Here is a 23,036-nt window from a genome sequence, read left to right on the forward strand (position 1 = left end):
GCTCCCGTGTTCTAGCTCCCAGGATGCAGCACCTTCTCTGAGTCTTCTCCCCAGCACAGACAGAGGCACAGCATATGAAGACTCTGCTTTGACAGTTCAGGTAGTATGAATTTTAAGGAGGACGGAGGGAGTGGGTCTGTGGCATCAAAAGATGCAGATCTACCAAGAGATTCAGAGTTGAGACCTGAAGTTAGCAGATAGGAGGCCTTGCATAAGCCTTTTCAATCCCTTTTATATCCAAGGTTACTGTCTGTGCTCTCCATTCCTTCTCTGCAGACTCAATAGTAACCAAGTTACCGGAAAGGACAAGTCTAGGGCCCTTAAAATTCTCCGTATTATTTCCCCTTTCCGTCTTCCTCTTACCTGTGAGGAAACCTCTCTCCAATCTCTCCTGAAGTTAATTGTCAGTGAAGGGAATGGTAATGTCTTTCTGTTGCGGTGGTGGTAAAAAACACACCGCATAAAATTTACCATCTAAGCCACTTTAAGAATACAGTTCAGCAGTGTTAAACACATTCACGTTGTTGTGAAATAGATCTCCAGAACATTTTTTAATCTTTCCAGATAAAAGTCTTTTTATCTTAATTCTATATCCATTAAACAGCAACTCCCCTTGTCCACCTCCCCATAGGCCCTGGTAACCACCATTTTTCTTTCTATTTCTATGAATTTGACTACTAAATGTCTCATATAAGTGGAATCATACATATTTTTACCTTTTTGTGACTGGCTAATTTCACTTAGCATAATGTCCTCAAGGTTCATCCATGTTTTAGTATGTGTCAGAATTTCTTCTTTAAAGCTGAATAATATTCCACTGTGGGAATACATCACATTTTGTTTTTACTTTCATCTGTCAATAAATGTCTAGGTTGGCTATTGCTAATATTGCTGATATAAATGTGGATGCAAATATCTCTTTGAGATCCTGCTTTCAATTCTTATGGATATATACACAGAAGTGGGATTGCTGTGTCACAGTTCTATTTTTAATTTTTTGAGGAAGCTCTGTACTATTTTCCATAGCAGCTGCCTATTCCCACCAATAGGGCACAAGTGTTCCAAATTCTCCACATCCTTGCCAACACTTGTTATTTTCTGTTTTTTTTTTTTTGACAGTAGCTATCCTAATGAATGTGAGGTGGCAAAGTTTTTCTTATATTTCTTCATAAAGTTCCTGGAATTATGGATGTTTTGAAAGTATCCCATCAGTCAACCTCTAGTTGTTCAGTTCAGTTTTCAATGGTGATGGGGATTCAAGTAATCTTCAAAATTCAAAGAAGTTGTTACAAATTAAGAGTTTTCTGACCAAGAGTAAAAACATCTAGAAAGTTCATGTTTGCTTTCCATCCAAAATTATCACTCAATTAATGTTCACCACCAAATTCCACCTAGGTTCATTACATAAGTTTTATAGAGCTCTCCTTACAAGCCTTCTGTGTGTTTTCTTAATGATGGAAAGACCTTTCCGTATTGGCTTCTGCTTTTCTTGTGCCATGTTTTTTTATGCTTGGACTAGATGAGAACTATAGGAGTCCGTTACCTTCTGATTTTCACTTTTGATCTCTCTCCTCAGTCAGGGATTGTTGGCTTCTTTTTGGAGGTCACAAAGGTTGCCTTGGCTACCTTTAAGTAATGACTACAAGCAACAGAGCATTTTTATTGCAAAAGACTTTCCGTTCATCAAATTTCATTTGCAGTTGATATTGGATTAGAACCTGGTGATTTAGCTTGGCAAGCAGGTTCCTGTCAACATCATGCCATTTCCAAGGAGGGCATCTTATGGTGTTTTCTGCCTGGTGTGACTCTCTCCAAACATGGCTCTGAAATGAGAAATTATCCCTTTTACATTCCCATCTATTTCCTTATTATCTCTTTAGTTACAGCTCTGTACCCATTCAACAAAACAAAATCCACGGCAAGGGGAGAATTTATGACTTACAATCAATGAATATTTTATCTTATTGGGAGATAGCCTGAAGGAAATACAGTGTGCCAACCTATGCTTGACCCAACACTATTAAACATTTCAGTCAAGTACAACTGAATGCTTCTGACCTTGAAACTCATTGGTAGCTGGGACTTTATAGATTAGTTAATCTGGGACCATGACACTTTTTGGTTATGTGACCAGGGTGGTAGTTCTCAAAAATATGCACCTTGGGGAAGCAATGTATCCCATGAACCCTATTTATTCACACTTGAAAATGCCTTTCAAAAATGCCCTCACTGTCATTAAAGGATAAAATAAAGACACTTTAAATAATAATTCAGTGAGGGATTGACACAAGAAGAAAATTTTTCCTTCATGACTAAAACAATGGTGAACATAAATCAGAAATCTTAAAAAAAATTCAATGGCAGAAAAGAAAGATGGAAGAAAATTGGATCCTTGAAGAAGCTGATGATCCATCTGGGGCCACCATTACAAGGACTTCTTCTTGTTAGGTGATATTATTATTATTTAAGCTAGTTGAGTGGGTATTCTCTGTTATTTGCAGCCCAAAGCATCTCAAATCATGAAGGCTTGTATAGGGTTTGGTGTTTACTGAATGAACAATTGGAAGCTGTTAAGGGATCTCAGGAAAAGTGTGACAGGGTCAGCCATGAGCTGAAAAAAGATCTAATTTCAGTGTGTGGAGACAGGGTTGTAGGGGTTGAAGGAAGAATGTATGCTAAGTTGCTTCAGTCATGTCCTATTCTTTGTGATCCTATGCCCGCCAGACTCCCCTGTCCATGGGATTCTCCAGGCAAGAATACTGGAGTGGGTTGCCATGCCCTTCTCCAGGGGATTTTCCTGAACCAGAGATCGAACCCATGTCTCCTCTGTCTCCTGAATTGTAGGTGGATTCTTTACCACTGAGCCACTGGGAAGGCCCAAGGAGAAATACAGGGTCTAACTATTAAGGCAAACTTGGAAAACTATTAAAAGCAAATTTGGAAAACTCAGCGGTGGCCACAGGCCTGGAAAAGGTCAGTCTTCATTCCAATCCCAAAGAAAGGCAATGCCAAAGAATGCTCAAACTACCGCACAATTGCACTCATCTCACACGCTAGTAAAGTCATGCTCAAAATTCTCCAAGCCAGGCTTCAGCAATATGTGAACCGTGAACTTCCAGATGTACAAGCAGGTTTTAGAAAAGGCAGAGGCACCAGGGATCAAATTGCCAACATCTGCTGGATCATGGAGAAAGCAGGAGAGTTCCAGAAAAACATCTATTTCTGCTTCATTGACTATGCCAAAGCCTTTGACTGTGTGGATCACAATAAACTGTGGAACATTCTGAAAGAGATGGGAATCCCAGACCACCTGACTTGCCTCTTGAGAAACCTGTATGCAGGTCAGGAAGCAACAGTTAGAACTGGACATGGAACAACAGACTGGTTCCAAATAGGAAAAGGAGTACGTCAAGGCTGTATATTGTCACCCTGCTTATTTAACTTAAATGCAGAGTACATCATGAGGAACGCTGGGCTGGAAGAAGCACAAGTTGGAATCAAGATTGCCAGGAGAAATATCAATAACCTCAGATATGCAGATGACACTACCCTTATGGCAGAAAGTGAAGAGGAACTCAAAAGCCTCTTGATGAAAGTGAAAGAGGAGAGTGAAAAGGTTGGCTTGAAGCTCAACATTCAGAAAACAAAGATCATGGCATCTGGTCCCATCACTTCATGGGAAATAGATGGAAAAACAGTGGAAACAGTGTTAGACTTTATTTTTTTGGGCTCCAAAATCACTGCAGATGCTGATTGCAGCCATGAAATTAAAAGAAGCTTACTCCTTGGAAGGAAAGTTATGACCAACCTAGATAGTATATTAAAAAGCAGAGACATTACTTTGCAAACAAAGGTCTGTCTAGTCAAGGCTATGGTTTTTCTAGTGGTCATGTATGGATGTGAGAGTTGGACTGTAAAGAAAGCTGATCGCTGAAGAATTGATGCTTTGAACTGTGATTTTGGAGAAGATTCTTGAGAGTCCCTTGGACTGCAAGGAGATCCAACCAGTTCATTCTAAAGGAGATCAATCCTAGGTGTTCATTGGAGTGAATGATGCTAAAGTTGAAACTCCAATACTTTGGCCACCTCATGTGAAGAGTTGACTCACTGGAAAAGACTCTGATGCTGGGAAAATTGGGGGCGGGAGGAGAAGGGGATGACAGAAAAAGAGATGGCTGGATGGCATCACCGACTCGATGGACATGAGTTTGAGTGAACTCCGGGAGTTGGTGATGGACAGGGAGGCCTGGCGTCCTGTGATTCATGGGGTCGCAAAGAGTTGAACACGACTGAGCGACTGAACTGAACTGAACTATTAAGGAGAACCAGGCTTAAGGGGGATGATTATGAGGTACAGCTTGAAAATGCTGCATTTTCCTGCTGGAGATGCCTAGTAGGCAGTGAAATATATGGAACTTAGAGATGAGATTTTGATTAGAGAGATAAATTTAAGAATCATTGATATTTATAGCTCTTGAAGTCTTGGGTATGGTTGAAAGGGGCTGAGATGAATATTTGAGGAACTTCAATATTTAAGGACAGGATAGAAGAGGATGAGTCTTCAAAGGAGACAGAGAATGAAAGGCAATGTAGAGGGTCTAAATACCCTAAAGTCAGTCCATGGTTTTCTACTTAAGAACCCACTGGGTAGAGGATTGCTCAATGATTTCTCAGAATTTTCTTATTTCTGAGATCCTTGATTCTAAGATAAATCTTGATTTCTCCATATTGTGAAATCAATGAAAAATACTGTTGAATATTTTTTTGACTCCTGTCAATCCCCAATAATCCTTTTGTCTTCAAACTCACATTGAATATTATCTGTCCTCCTCTTACAGTATACCTTACCATGTATTGTGGTTGTACATGACTACGTCTCATTTCTCCAAGTAGAACTAGGTATTCTTAGAGGCCAAGAAATATGTCTTATTTATTTCCCTATCTATCTCCCCAAACTGCTGTCCCTAATCAGCAAGACATTTTGAATGCAGTTGGACACCAATACATTTTTTGGCAAATATATATTTGGCACATAATTCAATATACTGGGTGAAACTGCTAACATTTAAAAAATTGAATTCTTGAGCATGAACTAGAAAGTCTGAATAAACTCAAAGGTTTATAAAAGAAAAAGCCCATCTTGAAGAGATCTTAGGTTATGAAACCTTTCCCTGAAGTCTTCCCTCTGATGAGCATGCAACTGTCTGTTTAAGATGGTAAGATCACTACAAATTATTGGCTTCCAATTTTTGATTCAGTTTAATTATCAAGATATACAAGAGATAAAATAATCTTTACTTTGACCATGGCAATCTTATACCCCCCAAATTTCTCATTTTCCTATCTCTTGTAGTTCTTCCAAATTAGATCCTTTCTCAAATGAGGAAGAAAGGGATGTTGCATTTGACCAAAGCAGGCTTCACAAATGGCTGGAGCTTCAGAGACTGATATAATCTGCAATCTGGGTCAATATTCTCAGCTTTGTCTTACTTTGTCTTGTTTTGTGAGTGTGTTTTTAACTGATGTCCATCCAAAACAGCACATTTAACATTCAGCTAAATTCATTATAAAATCTAAGAGTCAGCAAAGAATTGGTCCATTATTATGGGGCATTTGAATAAAGTGCAGAATGGAAGATGACACGTACATTTATTTTTATTTTTAAATTAAGAAATTTAACTTAAAAAATTAAAGTTAATTTACAATATTGTGTTAGTTTCAGATACACAGCAAAGTGCTTCAGATACATTCATACATATACATATATATAAAATTTTAGATTCTTTACCATTACAGGTTATTACAAGATATTGAATATAGTTTCCTGTGCTATACAGTAGGTCCTTGTTGGAAACTTACATTTATTGATACATTCTATTGTTGGGCTCTTTAATAGTATTATTTCATTTGATAAGAGGAATAAAAGTATATGTATATTTGTTTTCTGGTTTTACCTAAATGTTAATAGATAGTTAAGAATTTTGAAAATCACTAATCCAATTACATGATAAATTTAAGATAAAAATTAAACTAAATGATTTAAAGTTATGGGTTTTTTTTTTAAGAAATCTAGATTGACTCTTCTGCTTTCACACATCCAACAGCCCCTCAAAATTCCCTCTTTCTTAAGCCAGCAACCATTAAGTTACTCTTAAACCCACACTAAGTACTATTTAACGCAGGGGATAGAAAGCCAGATAGGTCTGGTTTTTGGTATCAGTAGTGTCTTTGTTGTGGACAGATGTCAGTTTCCAAATTCTCACTACACTGTACAGACTTGTGTACCTCAGGCAACTTTATAGCTCAAACCCCACTCCTTGGGGACTTATAGCAACTTGTAAATCCATGAGGAATTTTTCAGCAAAGTTCTATTTCTTAGTTTATTCATGGATTAGACTTGTAAGAGTAGTTTCATTCTAAGGCCCTAATGAGCAGGGCTTTTTTTTTCTTCCACACTGAAAAGAACACTTGCTTCTATTTTTCCAACATTCAGCTTATGATGGTTTTAGAATTTATGTTCTCAGTTTTATCCCTCATTGACTTTGAAATCTTAGAAAATACTCACCATGGTTCTTCCCAGAATCCAGTACTGTTCAAAGCCTTTCTTTATGTAGCATTAGAAAATGGAGACCCACAAAACTATTTCACATGAGCCTGTTGCTCTGGTTTACTTCTAGGAACACTGGCTCTGCTCTTCCGACTAACCAGAAGTCATGACAGTGGTCTAATAATTGAGCGATGCCTGTTATTAGAGGTGGAGAACATGAAGAGGATTCTCACGCCAAGTTTCTCAGAGCTGGGCTAAAGGTAAGTTCTTTTTTCTTTCACTGGAAAAGATTTGATCTAGATTAAAACAACAATAACAACAAAACTCCCAAATAATAGATGTCTTTGGAATGAGGTTCATAGAAACAAGATGGGAAGTATTAATCCCATTGTCCACTTGGCTGCATGTGCCAGCATCATGTCTGCAATTGGTCTGGGGCATTTCATTGATTTCTATGGAGTCATCAGTGTATGGGCTTTTAAACTTTCTATTCTAAGCTAATTTCCCTTTAGTTAGTTAGTTAGTTAATTCAGTTGCTCAGTCGTGTCTGACTCTTTGCGACCCCATGAATCACAGCACGCCAGGCCTCCCTGTCCATCACCAACTCCCGGAGTTCACTCAAACTCATGTCCATCAAGTCGGTGATGCCATCCAGCCATCTCATTCTCTGTCGTCCCCTTCTCCTCCCGCCCCCAATCCTTCCCAACCTCAGAGTTTTTTCCAGTGAGTCAACTCTTCGCATGAGGTGGCCAAAGTATTGGAGTTTCAGCTTCAGCATCATTCACTCCAATGAACACCCAGGTTTGATCTCCTTTAGAATGGACTGGTTGTATTTACTCATTTCTGTTCCATTATTCCCAAACTTCATCCTTTTCTGCTTCATTTCAGTTCAAATGCATTTCACGGGTACTGTCTTCTTTGGGGGCCATAGGACATAAAAAACGAGCTGAAACATTTCTTAGAATTCACCCACTATGATGTCTTCATTTTACAAATGAGGAAAATGAGGCAAAGGGAAAGGAAGGAAATTGTTGGTCACAACTTAATAGGATCTTAGCTCTCCCGAGTCCTGATTCAGCTACCAGAGCAAAAAGGCAATATAATTTGAAGCAGAGATCAGAATAAAGGCACATGTCTGGATAGTTTGTTCCTTCACTCATTGAGCCAGTCAGCTACATACTCAGTCATGTTTGTCTCTTTGCGACCCCATGGACTGTTTTCTGCCAGGCTTCTCTGTCCATGTAATTTTCTAGGCAAGAATACTGAAGTGGGTTGTCATTTCCAACTCCAAGGGGTCTTCCCGACTTAGGGATCAAACCCGAATCTCTTGCATCTCCAATATTGATAGGCAGATTCTTTACCACCTGGGAAGCCTCTGATTCCCTCACTATATGACCCTATATTAGCTTTCTGTGCTGTGACAAATCTCATCATAGTATCTTAAAACAATATACATTTACCTTGTCACTATTTATATATATAAATAGATATATATATATAATATAATATTTGTGTCTTAGTATTTCTATGGATCAAGAATATATATCAAGGTTTAGCGGGATTCTCTGGATTCAAGCTGCAATAATTGAAGTATTGGCTAGGTTGTGTTTTCATCTGGAGGCCTGACGAGAGAAATAGCCTCTTCTGAGCTCTCTCAAATTGTTGGTACAAGTTATTTCCTTGTGACTGTGAGACTGAGGCCCTACCTTCCTTCTGACTGTTGCATAGAGGCTATCCTCAGCTCCTAGAGTCTACCTTCACCCCTTTGATATGCAGGCTTTCTATCATGGCCACTTATCTCTTCAAAGCCAGGAAGGGAGGAAGTCTGTAGCAAGCTAAAGTCTTATATAATTTAACGGTCAAGTGGAGACATTGCATCACCATTGCCATAGTCTAATGCTTAGAAACAACTCACAAGTAGTGCCCAAATTCAATGGGAGAGGATTATACAAGGGCGTGAATACCAGAAGAGGAATGTTGTGGGGTTCACTTTACGGTCTATCCACTAGAACCCCAAATGATTTGCTTGGGCTGGTATAGGAATAAATTCCACATGAACAATATTTTCACTGTGGATCACTGTCAACTCGCAAACATGTTTCTGTGGTGTGTCTCCAAACTCCATCCTTTATCTCATTCAATGATTTTATTCTTTTTACAGATGACCCCATGAAGATACAAAAGATAAACTTTTCAAATTTATGGGTGAAAGAGATAAGAGTGTTAGCAAATAATTTGACACAATTATGGCCCATTTTTATTTTGATGCTAATGTAATCGGAATAGCATTTTTCACTTATTTTAACATAATTCCGGTATTTGAATTTCCTGGTATGTGACCTTCTGTTTCTCTATAGGTACCATTTGCTTTGGGGAAAATTAGAATTTTTGAAGCAGGGGGCAAGGACAAAAGTGATGTTGAATTTATAAATTCCAAAATGGAAGTTTTGAATTTACAGATTGACAATATTTTGAAAGGGGCTTTGATGAGAGAGAATAGATTGTCTAAGATTCTTTAGCTCCCAAGAACATTTTCATTACTCCAATAAGAAACCCTATACCTATTTGCAGCATCCCCTCTCTCCCCCAGCTCCTGGCAACCCTACTTTTGTCCCTAAAGGTTTGCCTATCTTGGACTTACATATAAAAGAAATGATAGAACATGTGGTCTTTTGTTACTGGATTCTTTCACTTTTACCAATGTGGTAACATGGGTCAGCAGTTCATTCATTTTCATTGCCAAATAATATTCCTTTGTAAGACAGGCCACATTTGACATATCCATTCATCAATCGATGGGCATTTGGGTTGTCTCTGTTTTTTGGCTATTATGGATAAAGCAGCTTGAACATTGCTGAACAGATTTTTGCATGGACATAGGTTTTATACCTCCTGGATATATAACTAGGAGTTCAGTTGTTCCTCTTCAAGCTTTGGTGTCAGATCATTGAGTTTTATTATAAGTAACAGGGCAGAGGGAACTTAGGTATGAGGTCTTGGAATCTTCTTCCACTAAGGAAGGAAGGAGAGCTCATCCCTTGCAACCTCAGAGGGCTGTGGGAAGGAGGAAAGAGCTAGAATAGGATACAGAGGTCAGAAATCAGGGCCTTGGGGACAGTATTCAAAGCCCAAAATTCAAGGGCTGCACAAATATCCAGATAAGTATACAGAAACCTAGTCATATTGGGATGATTGGTCAGTTTCCTCAGATGAAGTTCCAATACTTTGGCCACCTGATGTGAGCAGCTGACTCACTGGAAAGACCCTGACGCTGGGGAGGATTGAAGGCAGGAGGAGAAGGGGGAAACAGAGGATGAGATGGTTGGATGGCATCACCGACTCAATGGACATGGGTTTGAGCAAATTCTGGGAGATGGTGAAGGACAGGGAAGCCTGGCGTGATGCAGTCTATGGGGTCGCAGAGAGTTTTGGAACTGAATAACAAGCCTGAGGTAACCTGCAGAATTCTGGAACTGGCCTCGCAATGGGCTGGGCAGCCATAATTTTTAATGTGGTGTAACCCTGACAGAGAGGTTGACCAAAGGATCAGACACACCACACTGGTCTCTATAATCCATTTGGGTAATTTTCAGAGCCCAGACATTCTCCCATGCCCCAAAGAGGGCACATGGAGCAGCTAAGAAGGCTTAGAACAAAAGTTCACAGTGACAATGTTAGACCTCACCTAAGCCCTGTGATCCTGAAAAACAAATGAATGGTAAGAAATCTCCTATCCTTTCATATTCTAGGAAAGGGATTGCTACAAAGAAACACCCTCCCTCATAGGACCTAGCAAAAACTGTTGTTGTTTTTTAGTTGCGGCATGTGGGGCCTAGTTCCCTATCCAGAGACTGAACCTGGATCCCTGCATCGGGAGCAGAGTCTTAGCCACTGGACCTCTGAGGAAGTCCCCCAAAAGACTCTGATGCTACCTGGTTTATCTGCAATAAGACTGGACACACACTCTCCACAGTCTCATTTTGCCTCATAAAGGATTAGCTAAACTGCCTGCGTCTACAGATCAATTGGAACAAAATAACTTGTTAAGCAACATTTAGTTAGAGTTCGGATTCTCTCCTTCCTTCAGGTCTCTGAACATCGGCCAGCCCTCAGCCTCAACCAGCAAACAACCCCTCCTGAGAATAGGCTGGCCTCAGGGTATAATAATACTCTCTGCTTAGCCTTGTTTACTCCTGCCTATAAAAGAAAAATTCTTGCTAAACTCTTGAGAGAGAGGCTTGCAGACCTATGGTCAAGAAGTCCTCCTATTGCAACAGCTCCTTCTCCTGCGTAATAGCCCTTCCCCCTTTTGCAACAATCCTTTTGGATAGTCTCTTCTTACTAAGTCTGGATTTGTTTTTATTTGACAACAGCAAATGGCGAGTTTGTGACCAGAGGCAAATGGCTACCGATCCGGCTGGGAATGCCAGTGTGGTAACTCCAGGCTCAGTTGGGGCAATCGATCTCTCAGGGATGACACTGGACAAGCTGCTCCTTGGTATGGACCAGTGGGAACCAGAGAGTGCCTTGTGGACTTGGGGCTGCTTTTCCATCATCATAAAGTCTCATGATTCCTTCAGCCAGTGGGCATCTGGGAGAAAAGGGACTGGAGTGCCCCCAAGGACTGAAAATTTACTAAAAAAAACTGAGTCAGTTTCTTCTGGCTTAAAAATCTTTTTTAATGAGACATCATTACCGGAAAATTTATTTTTTTTCTTGCTACCCAGCAGGGTCTTACAAGGGTGACTAGCTCTGTTACCAAAAATTTACAAAAGCTGCATTTTCTTAGCACAACTGAAGGTAGTGTGTGCAAATTTGTGACTGGCTACACTAGAATTATGAATCACATAAAACCAGATGATGTTCCACAGCAGTAAATGTAAGATCCTGCCTTTGAATTCAAAAATACGTAAGTACAGGATGCGAATATTTGGTTTAGGAGCTACACAGCAACACTCAGGAAGAAAAAATTAGGGGTTGTATTAGTCAGGAATTTTTTGGTTGCAACTTACAGAAGCCCAGTTGGAATTAGGCAAAAGGGCAGAGAGGGAATTTATCGGCTCTTAGACTCCAAGAACAACCAAACTGAGGGAAGGAAGGGAGGCAGCTGGGTTTCAGGAATAAATGGGGCAAGGGACATGAGAACTCCAGGGCTCTCTACATTCTAGTCTTGGCTTCTCTTTGGGTGGCACACTCCTTTGGGTTTTCGTCTCTCTCACTACAGACCATCCTTTTGTATTGAGCAGAGTCATGGCCCTGAAATGCTTAAAAATCTTCTGACTTTTGCTATTGGACTTGAGAGAGGCTCAGAAAAATTCTGTGGAAGCTTTCTGATAGAAAACCTGGTAAGGTCTCTCCTGTAACCACGGAAACAGAATCATATTTTAAGAGGGCAGCTCTCAAAAGAGCCATTTAAATTCCCAAATTTTAAGAAGTAAAGGGAGTTTCTGGATAAATAGCCCCCTATAGTCCAAGCATAAGTGTGTGGTCAACGTTGTTAATATTAAGTCAGAGAGAAAACATGTTTTTTTCAGTGACGCTGATGTGGCCGGAGGTTGGGTCTGTGGATGTGGAGTTTTAGGTGCTGAAGTCAGTATACCTGGAGGTGGGGGTTCTGTTATGGGGGTTGTGCTCAGAAGAGGTTATAGATCAAACAGAGGGCATTTTGAGGGAAGCAAGAAGATTGGTGGGGCAACTTAAACCATTCCATGCTATTCCTCATGTAGTTGCCTCAAGGAGCCCCTGAAAACACTGAGGATGTTCAGACTGGAGAGGAGACGGCGCAGGAACATGGCAGCTGTTGTTAGCTGCTCCGATTCTTTATGGACTAGTACACAGAAGCTTCAGGGTAATAGGCTTTGATTCAACATCAGGACTTCCTCACAGCTAAAGCTGTCCTGGATGGATGTGGGTATATGATGAAGCAGTGGGATAACAACATGAGGCAGTATTGGGTTCGTTTATTCGCTCCTTCAACCCTTCATTTATTCTGCAAATATTTATTCATTAATGAATAGACAACATTACCAAATAGACAGTGAGTTCTACAAAGCAGCTCATCACTGCACTGCATTACTTAGAGTGCTAGCACCATATTAATGTCTGTCAACTGAACTGAAGAATACACCAGTGAGCAGATGGTGTGATCCCTGGGCTGGGTACTAGAGATGGCCACAGGAGCCTCATGGAGCTCACAAATCTCAGCAACCAAGGTAACCGATTGAACAGCGGTGCTGCTTTGTACGCAGTGCTCTGATGGATGTATGCACATGTCGCTTTGAAAGGGCAGAGGAGTGGGACTGGCAGGAAGTGCTCCTGGGGCCCAGAGAAGGGCTGGTAGAGTTGGAACCTTCTTATTGGAAAAGGTGAACAAGGTGGAGAGGAATGGGATGAGCAGTCCCAGAGGGAGAAAGAGGGGAGCTAAGGGAGGGAGGTGGGGCTGGGGGCAGGGCGGTGAGAGCTTCTGCTCCTGGGTTGCTCCACAGCCTGAGGAAGTTCCTTCTGTACTTCCCATTCCTGCCCCAAGATACATGCTGGGGAGGAGGAGGGTAGCCAGGGAACTCGGGGTATACTGAGGAGGTCTTCAGCCTGGTTCATCCCCACCTTCATATGGGGAGAGTGCAAAGATTTAGGGTCACCAAGGTGCCCCACCCTCTTCAGAAGAAGCCTTATACTCACTTCTTCCTTGGAACATTCACATCTTTACTCCCACCTCCCCCCTTATCCTACCTGACCTCCTTTCTCTACTGTGTGATATGATGGATGTGGGGTGATGTAATGGAATAGACTCAGAATCATAAAGGTGTACGTGATGGATCAGATTTAACCTCTTATCCATACAGTTTTCATTTACATTTTAATTAGAGAGACTATTTTATCCTCAAGGGCTTCCAGGGTGGCTCAGTAGAAAAGAACTGCCCGCAATGCAGGAGATGCAAGTTTGATCCCTGGGTCAGGAAGATCCCCTGGAAAAAGAAATGGCAACCCACTCCAGTACTCTGGTCTGGAGAATTCCACGGAAAGGGAAGCCTGGCAGGCTACAGTCTATGGGATTGCTAAGAGTTGAATGCAGCTTAGCGACTAAACAAAGCAATGACATCCTCAGTGGGAAATTCTGAACATCTCCAACAGAAGTGAGAGGACTTAGAGGATTTGTGATAAGGATTGACTTCTTTATCCCCCACCCTAAGAGTTTTTTTTCACACTGTGAGTAGTGGTGGATTGGGAAATCAATTTTGTGGGTCACAGCTAGAATTTTTAAAAGAATGAAATGTAATTGAATACAGTGGAATGTAAGAGTTGAATATCAGAATTCATAGCATGTAATAAAGGTAAGCTATGTTTAACAAAATATATTTCAGGCAAATATATATGTGAATGTAAATGATAAAAAGTTATATTTTTGCTGTGGGTTACAGTAAAAACATTGGAAGGACTGATGCTAAAGCTGAAACTGCAATACTTTGGCCACCTCATGCGACGGGTTGACTCACTGGAAAAGACTCTGATGCTGGGAAAGGTTGGGGGCAGGAGGAGAAGGGGACGACCGAGAATGAGATGGCTGGATGGCATCACCGACTCTGTGGACATGAGTTTGAGTGAACTCCGGGAGTTGGTGATGGACAGGGAGGCCTGGCGTGCTGTGATTCATGGGGTCGCGGAGAGTCGGACACGACTGAGCGACTGAACTGACAGTAAAAACAAAAGTTTGAAAAATGCTGTCTTAAGTTTACTCTCTAGAAATGCACAATTTGATTTCATCTGAATGAGTTCTTGGCTTTTTCTTAGAACTGGGACAATCGTGGCTTGTGGTGGATTCTAAGCAGAATATTTTGATTTTTTTTCTATGTCCTATATCAGAGGAGCGGAAGTCTCTCAGTTTTTCAAGTCCTCTCAGGAAATGAAACAAAATGAAATACTAACAATTGTTTCCTGCCTACCTAAGCAAATGATTTTTGCCTGAGATTTCCCCCGGGACCATTATAAGAGATGAAAACTTGACTCAGTGTTTCTAAGAGACTTTGAGGATTAGAGTCAATAGTGCATATCTGCCATCCACAAGAGTAAATGTGGATTTCCTACTGGACGTTTCCATTTGTTGAAGGCAAAAAACCAATGTGGTCTCTTTAAATCAAATAAGGTCACTGAATAACTAATCTTGAGGAAGAAAAGTGAGATCCACTACTAGTATCACAGAGCATTCCACTGCTCCCAAAAGCAAAGCAAGGTGATCTCTTAGGTCCATAGCACCAGATGACGGGAGCAGAAGAATGCACAGAAGAGTTTTAAATCATTTGTCGATTTTAGGGTAAATGCACCTGTAAATAATAAGCTTCGAAATTTTCTTTTTCAGAAAAGCTTTCTGAGCTCTGAAGAAACACATGGAAAATTCCATTTCACCAGGTTAAGAGGATGACTGAAAATGCCAAGTCTATTAGGTATAAGGTGATATAGATCCCACCAGAAACTCAGAGGACACGTTTGAGAATTTCTGCTCCAGGGAAACCATCCAGAATTGTAAACTGGTTGCTTATGTGATGTAACTTGCCCAGAATCTGTACCACCCAGATGCAAACCCCCTCAAACAAACAAACAAACAACCCACCCCTAAAACCCAAAACTCACACCAAAACAAAAACCACAATCCTCCCACCCTCAATTCTTTGGCAAAATTGATAATGAGTGTGGTTAACAAAACATTCTTTTCCTTGGCTAGACTTCCAGAAGAGAGAATTTGTTCTCCCAGGTGACTTAAGGAGGAACATGCCTTTGTGTGTCTTTCAGGAGGGTTGTAGGTGGAGTGACAGTCTCTCTTGTGGTGGAATTCCCTGTTGTAGGTGGTCTTTATGGCTCAGGCTGCCTCCTAACTACATTCTGATCATTTAAAAAGTGAAACTCTATTTTGTTTACCATTTCCTTTGCTGGGCAAAACCTTTTAAGTTTAATTAAGTCTCATTTGTTTATCTTTGTTTCTATTTTCATTACTCTAGGAGGTGACTCATATTCATTGGAAGGACTGATGCTAAAGCTGAAACTCCAATACTTTGGCCATCTTATGCGAAGAGTGGACTCTTGGAAAAGACCATGATAGTGGGAAAGATCGAAAGACAGAGGAGAAGGGGATGGCAGAGGATGAGATTGTTGGATGGTGTCATGAACTCAATGGACATGAGTTTGAGCAAACTCCCAGAGATAGTGAAGGACAGGGAAGCCTGGCATGCTACAGTCCATGGGGTCACAACGAGTCTGACATGATTTAGTGACTGAACAAGAACAACAAAAGAGGTGAGTAAAAAAAGACATTGCTGTGATTTATGTCAGAGAGTGTGCTGCTTGTGTTTTCCTCTAAGAGTTTTATAATATTCATCCTTACATGTCGGTCTTTAATCCATTTTGAGTTTATTTTTCTGTATGGTGTTAGGGAGTGTTTTTATTTCATTCTTTTACATATAGCTGTCCAGTTTCCCAAGCACAACTTGTTGAAGAGACTATCTTTTCTCCACTGTATACTCTCACGTCTTCTGTCATAGAATAGCTGACCACAGGTGTGTGGGTTTATCTCTGGACTTTCTATCCTGTTCCATTGATCTATATTTTGGCTTTGGTGCCAATTCCATACTGTTTTGATTATGGTAGCTTTGTAGTATAGTTTGAAGTTCAGGCACTTGATTCCTCCATCTTCATTTTTCTTTCTCAAGATTGCTTTGGTTAGTTGAGGTCTTTTATGTCTGTGTTAGTTGCTCAGTCATGTCCAACTCTTTGTGACCCCACAGACTGTGGCCCGCAGGCTCCTCTGTCCATGGGATTTTCTACCAAGGATACTGGAGTGGGTTGCCATTCCCTTCTCCAGGGGATCTTCTCAACCCAGGGATCGAACCCAGGTCTCCTGCATTGTAGGCAGATTCTTTACCATCTGAAACACTAGGGAAGTCCTAGTAAAAGAGGTCTTTTATATGGATGTGAGAGTTGTACTGTGAAGAAAGCTGAGGGCAGAAGAATTGATGATTTTGAACTGTGGTGTTGGAGAAGACTCTTGAGAGTCCCTCAGACTGCAAGAAGATCCAACCAGTCCATCCTAAAGGAGATCAGTCCTGGGTGTTCATTGGAAGGACTGATGCTAAAGCTGAAACTCCAATACTTTGGCCACCTCATGTGAAGAGTTGACTCATTGTAAAAACCCTGATGCTGGGAGGGATTGGGGGCAGGAGGAGAAGGGGATGACAGAGGATGAGATGGCTGGATGGCATCACCGACTCGATGGATATGAGTTTGGGTAAACTCCAGGAGTTGGTGATGGACAGGGAGGCCTGGTGTGCTGCGATTCATGGAGTTGCAAAGAGTAGGACACGACTGAGCAACTGAACTGATGTTTCCATACAAATTGCAATTTTTTTTTTGTTCTAGTTCCATGAAAAATGCCATTGGTAATTTGATAGGGATTGCATTGAATCTGTAGATTTCCTTGAATAGTATGATTATTTTGATAATATTGATTCTTCAATCCAAGAATGTGGTATATCTCTCCATCTGTTTGTGTCATCATTTATTTCTTTCATCAGCATTTTATAGTTTTCTGAGTACAGATCCTTTTGTCTCCTTGTCTCCTTTTGTCTCCTAGGTAGGTTTATTCCTAGGTATTTTATTATTTTTGTTGTGATGGTAAATAAGATTGTTTTCTCAATTTTCCTTTCGGATCTTTTGTTGTTAGTGTTTATAAATGCAAGAGATCTTTTTGTATTAATTTTGTATCCTTAAACTTTACCAGATTCATTGAAGAGCTCTAGTAGTTTTCTGGCAGCATCTTTAGGATTTTCTATGTATAGAATCATGTTATCTGCAAACAGTGACAGTTTTACTTCTTTTCCAACTTGGATCCCTTTTATTTTTTTTTCTTCTCTGATTCCCATGGCTAGGACTTTCAAAACTGTATAGAATAATAGAGGCGAGAGTGGGCACATTGGTTTTATTTCTGATTTTAGAGGAAATGCTTTCTGCTTTTCTCTATTGAGAATCATGTTGGCTGTAGGTTTGTCATACATGGTCTTTCTTATGTTGAGGTAGGTTCCTTGTAGGTCCACTTTCTGGAGAGTTTTTATCATAAATGGGTGTTGAATTTTGTCAAAAGCTTTTTCTGAACCTATTAAGATAATCTTATGGTTTTGTATTCTTCAATTTGTTGATGTGGTGTATCAAATTGTGCATGTTAAAAAATATTTGCATTCCTGGGATAAGTCTCACTTGATCATGGGTATTATCTTTTTAATGTACTGTTGGACTGGGTTAGCTAGTATTTTGTTGAGAATTTTTGCATCTATGTTCATCAGTGGTATTGACCTCAGAATGGGAGAAAATATTTGCAAGTGAAGCAACTGACAAGGTATTAATCTCCAAAATATACAAAGAACTCATGCAGCTCAATATAAAAAAGAAAAACAACCCAATCAAGAAGTGGGCAGAAGATCTAAACAGACATATCTCCAAAGAAGACATACAGATGGCTAAAAATCATATAGAAAGATTTTTCAACATCACTAATTATTAGAGAAATGCAAATCAAGACTACAATGAGCTATCACCTCACACTGGTAAGACTGGTCATCATCATAAAATCTACAAACAATAAATATTGGAGAGGGTGTGGAAGAAAAGGAACCACCCTACACTGTTGGTAGGAATGTAAATTGGTACAACCATTATGGAGAACAGTATGGATGTTCCTTTAAAAACTAAAAATAGAGCTACCATATGATCTAGCAATCCCACTGCTGGGCACATATCCAGAGAAAATCATACTTCAAAAAGACACATGCACCCCAGTGTTCATTGCAGCAGTATTAACAATAGCCAAGACATTTAGGAAGTAACCTAAATGTCTATCAACAGAGGAATGATAAAGAAGACGTGGTACATATATAAGATAGAATACTACTCAGTCATAAAAAAGAACAAAATAATGCCATTTGTAGCAACATGACTGGACTTAGAGATTATCATTCTAAGTGAACTAGTCAAAGACAAATATCACATGATATCACCTATATATAGAATTTAATAAAGATGAAAGAAAAGAAAACAGACTTACAGATCTCAAAATCAAATTTATAGTTACCAAAAGGGAAACATGGGGAAAGTGATAAATTAGGAGACTGGGATTAACATATACACTTTACCATATATAAAATAGCTATTAAGGACCTATTGTATAACATATTGGGCATAGTACACTCAACTCAATATTCTGTAATAACCTGTATGGGAAAAGAATCTGAAAAAGAATGGAGACAAACACAAAACAGACACACACACACATAAAACTGATTCACTTTGCTGTACACCTGAAACTAATACCACATTGTAAGTCAACTATACTCCAATAAAAATTATAAAAAGAAAACCCTGGAATTCCAGGAAGCAGGGTTAGTCAATCAGTTGTGTCTGACTCTTTGCGACCCCATGAACTGTAGCCTGCCAGGTTCCTCTGTCCATGGAATTCTCCAGGCAAGAATACTGGAGTGGGTTGCCAGAATCTTCTCCAGAGGATCTTACCACCCTGGAGATTGAACCTGGATCCCCTGCATTGCAGACAGACTCTTTACTGTCTGAGCCACCAAGGAGCTGTGGTGCTGAGCAATTCATCTCATTTCTCAGAGCCCTCAGACCAGGGCAGTAAGTGGTTACTTTAATGTTATATTAATATTTCACGAGCTTCAGAACATACCTGGATGCTCCCTTTCTGAAACTCCACCTTACACTGGCCCCGGTGAGAATTCCATATACTGGAATAAGTCACCACTAAGCCTTGTTGTTCACTCACTAAATTGTGTCTGACTCTTCGTGACTCCACGGACTGCAGCGCATCAGGCTTCCCTGTCCTCCACTATCTCTAGAGCTTGTTCACGTTCATGCCCATTGAGTAGGTGATGCTATCTAACCATCTCATCCTCTGCTGCCTTCTTATTTTGCCTTCAACCTTCCTCAGCTTCAGAGTGTTTTCCAATCAGTGGGCTCTTAGCATCAGGTGGCCAAAGTATTGGAGCTTCAGCTTTAACATCATTCAGCATTCTTTTAGCAATGAATATTCAGGGTTTATTTCCATAAGGATTGACTGGTTTGATGTCCTTGCAGTCCAAGGGACTCTCCAGAGTCATCTCCAGCATCACAATTTGAAAGCATTAATTCTTCAGCACTCAGCCTTCATTATGATCCAACTCTCACATCCATACACGACAAATGGAAAAACCATTTGACTATACGGAACTTTGTCAGCAAAGTGAAATCTTTGCTTTTTAATGTGCTCTCTAGGTCCATGCTGTCTCTAAGTCTTACCTGTTATCTAAATTTTAGTACGAAAGACTTTTTTTTTACTTATAAGGACAAGGTTGGAGAGGGCTGGGAATATAGCATGTTACAGTATTTCTCTCACATTTGGCCCCATGCAATTTGAACAGATTTGTTTATAGTTTAATAAATAAATGCTTATAAAGAAGCAATGAAATTAAAAATAGCAGGCAGGGTTGCGGGGATCACTATTAATATTTTAAGGCGATTCAGACCCTCATGATCATCCGGAGGCAGGATGATGGCAAGCAGGGTTGTGGGGATCACTATTAATATTTTAAGGCGATTCAGACCATCATGATCATCCGGAGGCAGGATGATGGCCATTGACAACACTGACTGAGAAATGGCGAAGCCAACCTTTTAAGTAGAGGTTTGCTTGGAAGCAGGGCTTCGCTGGTGGCTCAGTTGGTAAAGAATCTGCCTGCAATGCAGGAGACCCCAGTTCGATTCCTGGGTCGGGAAGATCCCCTGGAGAAGGGATAGACTACCACTCCAGTATTCTTGGGCTTCCCTTGTGTCTCAGCTGGTAAAGAATCTTCCTGGAATGCAGAAGACCTGGGTTTGATCCCTGGGTTGGGAAGATCCCCTGGAGAAGGGAAAGACTACCACTCCAGTATTTTGGCCTGGATAATTCCATGGACTGTATAGTCCATGGGGTTGCAAAGAGTTGGACGTGACTGAGCAACTTTCACTTTCACTTAGAAATAAATGGTCACACAGGGAACTCTGCTCAATACTCTGTAATAACCTAAATGGGAAAAGAATTTGAAGAAGAATAGATACATGTATATTTATTACTGAATCACTTTGCTATACATCTGAAATTAATACAACACTGCTAATCAATGATACTCCAATATAAAATAAAAATAAAAAAAAGAAATGAATGGTCTGTCTCAGATTCTAGCAAAGTTATAGGAATTATATCAGATATGATCCAAGTTTCACTGGAAATGATTTATGAACCCAAGAAGTATGTTTGGAGAGACAGTTGAAGAAAATTAAGTAAAAGCTATGAAATGTAAACGAACTCTAAGAGGCTGGAAACTTCCATGAATGCCTGTAAGAAGTCTTTCAAGTAGGATTATTTTGGGAATGTAATTCTGGATTCTTGTTTTCATCACTTGGAGCCTAATCTCCACATCGCTTCTCTGTATGAATTGGATGTGTGTACTCGTAACGTTTCACTCACTCCCCAACACCGCTTAGCAGACTGCACGGGTTCCAAGGATAAAGGCCGAAAGGAAGGAAGGAAGAATGAAAGGGAAGGGAAAAAAAAGGATACAAGGGAAAAAATGGAAGGAATGATAAGAAAGTGCGTATAAAGAAGTAAGTGCTGTTAGAGCCTAGAAAAGAGAATGCAGACCGAAACAGAGGCAGGCTTTGTCTTGTTCACCATAAGTCTGCAGTGGGGACTGAGGTCTGCTTCCTTGTTTGGGAAGCAGAGAGGATCTTCTCCCTCTGGGGTATGACCAGGAGTGGGATTCTTAATGAGGAGAATCCACAAGTCTCCCTAGGAGAGATGGAGTGGATTTAGAGAGGTAAGAGAAAGAGCAAAGGGGAGGAGAAGGCCCCGAAGGTGTTATGCGGGAAGAAACGAGGCAAGTGAGTCTATATCCAATGCACAGCAAATGTTTTGCAGGTTGTGCAAACTAATAATAGATACATGAGTTTGGTCTTGGCACAGAGCGAGTACTCAGTAAATCGTCACTGGGTGAGGTCTGATCATGGAAGCTGGGGGTGGGCAGAGAAGTAGGTGCTAAAAGATTTAAGGGGATGAATTAGTTTCAAGCGTAGTGGAGCATTTATATTTTGAATTGATCTGCCAGTTATAAATCTTTTTCTTGTGTGTGTGTGTGTGTGTGTGTGTGTGTGAAGTAGGATCTTATTGGCAGCATGCTCTTTTGTTCTGCTGTGGTCATCACATGGACCACTTCTTAATTCAGGACTGAAGTATTTCCTGTTTTGGAGGCCAAGCCCGAGGCTGATCTCCCTGCCGGCATCACTGCTTCTGTGAGACGCCACCTTTCCCTCCTCCTGTTTCCTGAATCCCCATTTCCTCCGTTGTTTCATTCAGCAAGGATGGGGACCATTATATGAAATAATGGACGTCTGCCGCTGCTTGCTGAAGTTCACTTACGCCCTAAGCTTCTGTGGCTGCCATCACCCCAAGTCTCCCCATGGGATCCCATTTCTGCTTTTTTGGGATCTCCACCTCACTGCTGCGAGTCTCACAGACTGCCATGGTGGAACGGGAGAGTACCAGCAACTGCTTCCTGATGTCCTGAGTTGGAACTTGCCATGTTTTTATTTCAAAAACACCGTTGAACGTGGTGATGAGATTTCATGGAGCTCTTAATGGACTGCTACACTCCGGGCACAAAATGTGTTAAGGAAGCATTCTGGGGTTGGCTCAGGATCTAACCACAGTGTTTCTAGGGCAAATTGACTCCTAATTTGCCAATAATCAACTTAGACATGACTTTTAGAATCAAGACACATTCACTGAGAGCTAACCAAACTATTTTAGCTTTTGCACAAAACTCAGATGGTTGTAACTTGTCTGAATTAGGGCCTTCAAATAAAGTAGATTGAATACATCCTATGCCAACAGGCTTGCCCTCATCACAGGCCAGTTTGCCCATAGGGAAAGAGGCAATAAAGTCTGATATTCTGGTGGTACTAACACCTTCTGGATGTTTGTAGAAGGAGCAACCTTGGGCCAAATGAACAAGAAAAGAGGAAGTTCCTGAACCACTTGCAAAGGGTTGAGGCTGAGGAACAGATGTCTCTGGGCTGCCCAGACGTCTGCCACATGGCCCAGCGGTGCTCCTGCTGCCGAAACCCCAAGGCTACAACTCAGGGTGGTCTGGAAAGGAAGGATTGTTTTCCTGAGAGTGGTTTCAAGAATGTAGCTCCTCACCTAATAAAAGGAATGTGCAATGATTAACCGAGTCTAATATTAGCATCTGCAAAATAAAGAGCAATTGGGCCTGCCGTGAAAGAGAACAAACCTTGCATGCACCCACTGCCAGGTAAAATCTGTTCTTTTTCAGTCATAAATCTTTCTTGGAAGCTGAGAGAAGGATTTCACTTCCGTCAGAAACTGTTGGGTGAAGCAGAGAGCAGGAACATGATGTTTTGGAGA

The 23,036-nt window shown here is 40.7% G+C and overlaps 1 long non-coding RNA gene across 1 annotated transcript; it reads left to right on the top strand.

Annotated features, from left to right (window-relative positions):
• Positions 1–6,626: 6,626 nt before the first annotated feature.
• LOC129553066 (uncharacterized) lies at positions 6,627–22,805 on the top strand. Its single transcript, XR_008685389.2, has 5 exons — positions 6,627–6,807; positions 10,921–11,045; positions 14,901–14,985; positions 15,538–15,832; positions 21,835–22,805. It is a non-coding gene; the product is annotated as an uncharacterized LOC129553066 (long non-coding RNA).
• Positions 22,806–23,036: the final 231 nt, after the last annotated feature.

The sequence above is a fragment of the Moschus berezovskii genome, chromosome 18 (assembly GCF_049115385.1).
Source record: "Moschus berezovskii isolate FMDL1 chromosome 18, NW_MosBer_1.0, whole genome shotgun sequence".
NCBI classification, from domain to species: Eukaryota; Metazoa; Chordata; class Mammalia; order Artiodactyla; family Moschidae; genus Moschus; species Moschus berezovskii.